Source organism: Elephantulus edwardii, unplaced genomic scaffold, assembly GCF_000299155.1.
Source record: "Elephantulus edwardii isolate Elephantulus edwardi_28Jun2011 unplaced genomic scaffold, EleEdw1.0 scaffold00134, whole genome shotgun sequence".
NCBI classification, from domain to species: domain Eukaryota; kingdom Metazoa; phylum Chordata; class Mammalia; order Macroscelidea; family Macroscelididae; genus Elephantulus; species Elephantulus edwardii.
In genome coordinates, this window is record NW_006399884.1 from 8,860,402 (window position 1) to 8,867,496 (window position 7,095).

At 44.8% G+C, this 7,095-nt stretch overlaps 1 pseudogene; it reads right to left on the bottom strand.

The window, feature by feature from the left end:
* Positions 1–1,346: 1,346 nt before the first annotated feature.
* On the bottom strand, positions 1,347–1,838 carry LOC102855126 (annotated as a pseudogene).
* Between the last annotated feature and the right edge of the window lie 5,257 nt (positions 1,839–7,095).

The window sequence follows — 7,095 nt, forward strand, 5'->3', positions numbered from 1 at the left end:
ACTGACCAAACTGTGCAGCTCTGCAACTGCATCCTGGCCCATCCTCACCCTTCTGCCCCCAACCCTCACCTCCTTGTACCCCCAATATGTTTTTCCCAATTAAAAAAAAAGGGGGGGAGAATTCAACACCTGTGATGTTAAAGGTTTATTGTTCAAAACAGCTTCAGGAGCCATTGACTCACTTTGCCAATGGATGGGTGGAAGTATGTGAGTAGGGTGTGTTAGCGTATCCATAATGGGAATGACCAGCCTCACCATTAAATTGAAGTGATCCAGCATCAGAATTGGAGACTCTGACACCAGCAAAGAAGAAGTAAGAGAACATAGTGCACCCTTTGGGGCAAGGACCTATAGTAGCAGTAGCCAGCGCAGCTGCAGCAGAGACCCGGAGACCTGACGGAAGACAGAGTGGACTTTAGGACCGTGAAGCCATTGACCCAGAGCCAAGAGCCTTTGGCTCAAGTTTGTTGGCGGGGAAGAGCCATACTGGCGGGACTGAGAGCTTTGTGTTTTTTTGGTTTTTTTTTAAATTAAAAAAAAAAATTTATTGTATTATTTTTTACATGTACCGTCAAATCAGATCTGACTGGTGCAGGAGGAGATTGCCCCCTCCTTCTCCAGCAGAGCATCTGGTGGATTCGAACCACATATCTCTGGGATTGCAGTGCAGCATCTTGCCACTAGGCCACCAGAGCTCCCTGAGAGCTTTGTAACACTTGGCCTAACACCACAGGCTCAAGGCTGAGTTGCCTGTGAGCAAGTTTTTTGAGGTTGTCCTGACTGAGAGATTGCATCTTGCTGTCAATTGAATTACAGACTTTTGACTTCCATAATATGGTTCTGGGTGATCTGTGAGCTGTTGCATCAGACTTTGAACCCAGTAAAGCAGTAAGATTGATGTTGGGATGAGTAGAGAGAGTTGTGGGAGTATCTAACCTCATGGGAATTGGTTTTATGTTGTTTATGTTGTTGACAGAGTCAGATATGACCATCCCCATGTGGTCCTTGTTCTTTTTTTTTTTTCACTGTATAACCCCAGGAACCATTTTATTACAATGTGACCCCAGCTCTGGCTGCTGGGGTATAGGTGAGAGGGTGCTGCCATCGGTCACTGAAGAGTGCAGTGCATACAAGGGCAGGCTCACGCCAGGCCTGGAGGGTCATTGTGGGAGCTGGTCTGGCCTAAGCCTGATGGGAGACTCCTGAGCTTGAGTCTTGAGGCAGTGTCCAGGTCCAGACTGGCTGGAGCTGCCAGGATCTGGGCTGCAGCTCCAGTAGGGACACTGTGGAATGGGGGGCAAGGCTTGGAATGCATCCTGTGTAATGAAAGCAGGCTGGAGTGCTCCTCAGAAGCAGCTGGTCCTTTAAGCTTTCTTGATTTCCTCAGAGAGGGCCTCCTTCGGAATTGAATATGCCTTGTCCAGGTTGTCGTTGATGATGACGAGGTCAAACAGGCCTAGTTCCCTCCTACTCTTCATATTGACCTTGGCAGTGGCCAGCCGCTTAACGAGGTTCTCCTCTGTCTCTGTGTTCTGGCCTCTCAAACATTGCTCCAGGTTCTCAAGGGAGGGTGTCAGCACGCAGATGTAGAAGGGCCACAGGTCTGTCTTCTTGATGTTCCGCACACCCTGCAGGTCCACATCCAGCGCACAGATCCGGTTCATGGCCTGTATGGCCTGCACAGCAGCTTTGCTTGTTCCATACAGGTTCCCTGAGAATTCGACATGCTCAATGAAGTCCCCTGCAGCAATGTCTCTCTGCATGGCTTCCCTGGTGACAAAGTAGTAATCTTTGCCATTCTCTTCCCCAGGCCTCGGGTCGCTTGTGGTATGCAACATACACGGTCCTTATTCTTTTACACCACTGTGTGTGTGTGTGTGTGTGTGTGTGTGTGTGTGTGTGTGTGTATCTTTAAAAAAATAATGCGTCGTGATCAAGTGGGGCTCAGATCAAATATGCAAAGATGGTACAACATTAAAAAAATAATGAACACAATCAACCACACAAATAGAGGAAAAGAACATTGCAATGATTACAATCAATGCAAAAAAAAGATTTGATAATATTCAACAGCTGTTGTTGTTATTGTGTGCCGTCCAGTCAGAACCCACTCCTAGTGTGTTTTCAGAGGCAGTAAATAGCACAGGAGGAGTGTGCATATCCTCCTTCTCCCACAGAGCTGCTGCTGGATTTGAGCTGCTTTTGGGATTGTAGCACAGCTTCTTACCACTAGGCCATCAGAGCTGCCTTATCCAACACCTAGTCCTGATTAAAATCACAACACAAACAGACAACTCTCAGCAACACATGAGTATAAAGAAAATCGCTCAATAGAATTAAATGCAGATACATAAAGCCAACCACCAATATTATTCTCATTCCCTTTGTGAAGAGGAACCAGACAAGAATGCCCTGTTAACCTCTCTATTAAATATTGTTCTGGAAGTTCTATCAAGGAGAGTAAGACAAGAAAGGGAAAGAAATGTGATCTACTCACCCAAAGGAGGACCTGTGACATGATGACAAAGTGCTTGATCACTGACTGAAAAATTGGTGTTCCAAGTCCACCAGCAGAAGACCTGGTGATGTACTCCTGTCAAGATCTTGGTCTAGAAAATGCTATGGGACAATTAATTCTGCTCTGTCCCATGGATAACTACCAGTTGGAAGTCCACACAATGGTACACAACAACAATGTTGTTGATTGCCTCCGAGTCAAGCACATATAGTGACGCTATGAACAAAAGGCCTGAAGCCTTTCTATAGCTATCGTCATTTATCAAAGTTCATAGAGTTTCCAGAAGCATGTTGTTTAGCAAGTGGATGCCACTCCTGCTTCAAAATGGTACACAACAATCTAATTGGTAGAGGAGGGTATGGAGAGTAGCATCTTTTTTCCTGTTCTCTCCTAGAACCTGCTCTGCAGGGTGGGAGCGGAGAGAGACAGGAGCAGGGTCTCTGGCACTGAATTCTTAGCTCCTGGGTCCACATTTTTACTTCTTTTTGAGGAGTTCAGATGTGTTAGCTTTTGAACCAAGCAAAGTATAAGGCCTCTCTTTTTACCCAAGTGCTAGCCGGGAGCTGATTACAAGCTTATTGAGATAGTCTATTTTTTTTTAAACTGTAAATTTAGCCTGAAGGCAGGAAGTAAAGAGAAAAAGTGATACCTGTATTTTTCATTGAGATATCTTCCAGGATTTTAAGTCAGCTTCCCTCCAGGGTAGATAGATGCTGGTTCTTGATGGCAATTAGGAAATTCCCTTAGTAATAACCTTTTTTTTTTGGTGGTGGTTAAACTTTTTATGAGTTAATCATCTTTCCTAACTCCATTCCTTTCTGTCCTTGTTTTAATAAACAATGAAAAAAATCATGTCCTGCGTGCTAGAAGAGAAATATAGGAATACACAATAGTTATGAATTGCATTCTAATACCCCACTGACACCCCAAAACATATCCTGAAGTTCTAAACCCAGAACATATGAATGCTACCTTCTTTGGGGGAATAGAGTCTTGGAAAAAGTTACCCATTAGCCTGAGTGAAATCTACACTTACCATGGTAAAGTTGATTCTGATGCATAGAAATCCTCCACTGGCTTCTGGTGCTGCAGATCTCCACAGGAGGAGATTGTCCATGTTTCTCCCCTGGACTGACTGATGTATCTGAACCACTTATTTTTTCCCAGTTTTAATTATTAATTTTAATGAAAGTTTACAGAGACATTGGATTTCCATTCATTCATTGTACTTTTCTCCCTTTCCACCCCTCCTTCCCAGTTCACTCTTCTCTTTGAAAAGTAAAATTCTTTCACTGTTATATAATCCCTCACCCCAAGTCCATTCCGCTATGGAGCCTTCATTCTGGACTCCTGTCATGAAAATAGTACCTTATTGTATATCCCTTTTAACCGGTTCTCTCTCTCATCTGTTTTAATGCAGTATACATAATTTATCCCATCTTTTTCAGTCTCACCCCAACGTCAGTCCCGTTTTACAACAGTGGCACTATGAAGTATTTGTCCTTTTGTGACTGAGATATTTCATTCAGTATAATGTCCTCCAGAGTCACCCATTTTATATAATACTTCATGAATTCCTTGTTTTTCAATGCAGCATAGTATTCTATTGTGTGAATATACCAGATTTTCTCTATCCATTCGTTTGTTTATGAGCACTTAGGTTGTTTCCAACTCTTTGCTATTGTGAACAAAATTGCGATAAACATGGGTGTGGATATATCTGCTTGGATGTCAGTTATGGTCTCTTTGGGGTAAATTCCCAGTAGTGGAATTGCTGGGTCAAATGGTATCGCTATTTGCAACTTTTTGAGAAAGCACCACACTTCATTCCAGGCCTTAGAAATGAAATCGACTCCTCTTATCTAGCAGAGAAAAGAGCTCAGGTCCTGGCCAGGTGGACGGGACCTCCATGAGTGCTGGTTGCTGGGAAGGTGGTTGGAGCGAAGTTCCTATTTACCCCTGATTTCTAGTGCCAAAGTGAGCACGTTGTTGTTGTTTGTTTTGAAGTTAGAACCAACTCAGAGCTGACCTTCTAATGGGTTTTCAGAGGCTGTAAATTACATGGGTGGAGAATGACCATCTTTATCTGACAGAGCAGCTGTTGGATTAGAACCAAGTACCTTTTAGTTGGCAACACACTTCCTTACCACTAAACTACAGAGCTCCCTAAAGTGATCACATAGGGATGCTCAAGGAATCCCTGTAGAAGGAAGGGAGAGGGAGGGCAGCAGGAAGAGAGGGAGAGAGGAAGGATAGGGAGAGAGAATGGGAGGAGGAAGAGAGAAAGGGAATTAGAGGGTGAGGAAGGGAGGGATGCAGGAAGAAGAGGTAGGAGGGAGGGGGAGAGGAAGTGGAAAGGAGATAGGGAGACTGGGGGGCAGCATGTAGAGGGATGGGGAAGGAGAGAGGGAGGAATAATGAGAGCTGGGTCATAGCAGACATAAGGCGACTTCTGCCCTTGATGAGACAAACCAGACACCTAACAGAGTTCTTTTGACATTTAAAATGGTGCACCTTTGTCAGAGGGCTATCGTCCAAAGTTCCATCCTAAAGACCAACTAGCAGTGTTTCTATTTATCCTGTATGCCACCCCCAAAATCCGCCAGTGTATTCACGCACACATGTGCACTGACAGGGCCATCCTCAGGGCGCTGGCCTATGTGAGCCCACGCCCTTCCCTCCACCTGGAGTCCAGGTATAGGTGAAAGGTCGCTATGCAGTGAGGCTGGGTGTGGTGAAGGAGGGGGCTGATGAAAGGAGGGTGGGGACCCAGGAGGTCCAGGATCTTTCCTGAGGGAAATACTTGGAAGACCTTGCAGGGCTTGGCTGGGAAAATAATAAAAGGAGGGGAAAGCCATCTGGGCTTCCTCATTTATAGTTGGTGCCTAGAGCCTGAAGCAATGGATTATGCAACAAGCTAGGCAAGCAGGACCTTAATTGTGCTTACTTATCACTCTGCAGTGCACTGTTTGAGGCAGAGGTGGTGAAACCCAAGTGAAATTGTGCGTTGCAGATGAGTAAGTCAACATAATTAACTCTGTGCTTACCCAGTTTACTGGCTAATACACCCTTCAAAAGTATATCCTTTTGTTCTTTTATTTTACTTATGCCCAATTTCTTCTAGGCAGATATCCATTCCCATAGCCCAGAAACAATTGGGTTCAGATCCTTAAGATATCCAGGACAGTCTGGTGCGAGGGCAGAAAAGTGGTTGCCCTCTGACCTGCAGTTTAAAGAAAAGTCTTGCCACTTAAGGACATGCTCAACCAATGCCCCAAATGTCACCATCACAACAAATGTCACTGTGTTAGGGGTTTTCTAATGTCAATGGGCAACTCAAATAGGACAAGTGGAGGTGACAGGGACTGCCAAAGCTCTCAGGGTGGGGACAGAGTTTTGGAGTCAGTGGTGGATCGATGGAAATTCTCCCCTTCCACGAAGAAGTTGTTATGTGCTGTCAAGTTGAGTACGACTCATAGCAATCCTATGAACAATAACCCTCACCCACATCCCATTACCACAGTCATTGTGTCAATCCATCTCATCCAGGGTCGTAGTCTTCTGCACTGGCCCTTCCAAGCACAATGTATTTCTCCAAGGGCTGGTCTCTCCTGGCAACAAGCCCAAAGTATGTGAGAAGGCATTTCAAAATCCTTACCTCCAAGGAGCAACTTGGTTTCACCCTTTCCAGGGACATACCTGTTTGTCCTCTTGGCATAGTATGTTAAGATTCTTCTCCAGCACCACAGCTCAAAGGCATTGATTCTTCTTCTGCCATCCTTAGTCATTGTCCAGCTCTCAGATGATTGTAAGTTATTTAGAAGACCACGTTCTGGATCAGGCACATTATTTAGTCTCTAGATTCATGTTGTTGCTCTTCAGTACCCCTGACTTTCCCAAAGCAACTCGTCTTTTGATTTCCTGGCTGCTGGTACCAAGAGTGTTGACTATGGAGCCGAGCAAGATGAAATTGTTAACAATCTCAATCTTTTCCTCATCTGTCATGGTGCTGCCATTTAGCCCAGTGGTGAGAATCTTTGTCTTCTTGATGTGAGCTTCAATTCATATTGAAGACTACAGTCCTTAGCCTTTTGCAGCAGGTGCTTTATGTCCTCCTCAGTTTCAGCAAGCAAGGTTGTGTCATCTGCATTTCACAGGCTATTAATGAATCTTCCTTCAATGCAGACACCATATTCCTCCTCATAAAGCCCAGCCTCCTGAATGATCTGTTCTATATATAGATTGGAAAGGTATGGAGACAGGACACATCCCTGATGCACTCCTTTCCTGATTTTGAACCACACAGTGTTTCCTTGCTCTGTTCTGAAGACTGTGTCCTGATCCAGGTACAAATTTCACAGGAACATTGTCAAATGTTTAGGGATTCCGATTCTTCTCGATATTAGCCACAACTTGACGCAATCCACACAGTCTACTTTATGAGCAGCTGCCCTCTCAGCCAGTGGAAGCTTGTTCGTTGCTAGGGTGCTCAATGGGTTTCACTGGAGTTTCCAGACAAAGATAGACTGGGAAGAAAGGTCTGGTGATCTAGATCCAAAACCCAGTCGATGTAAACC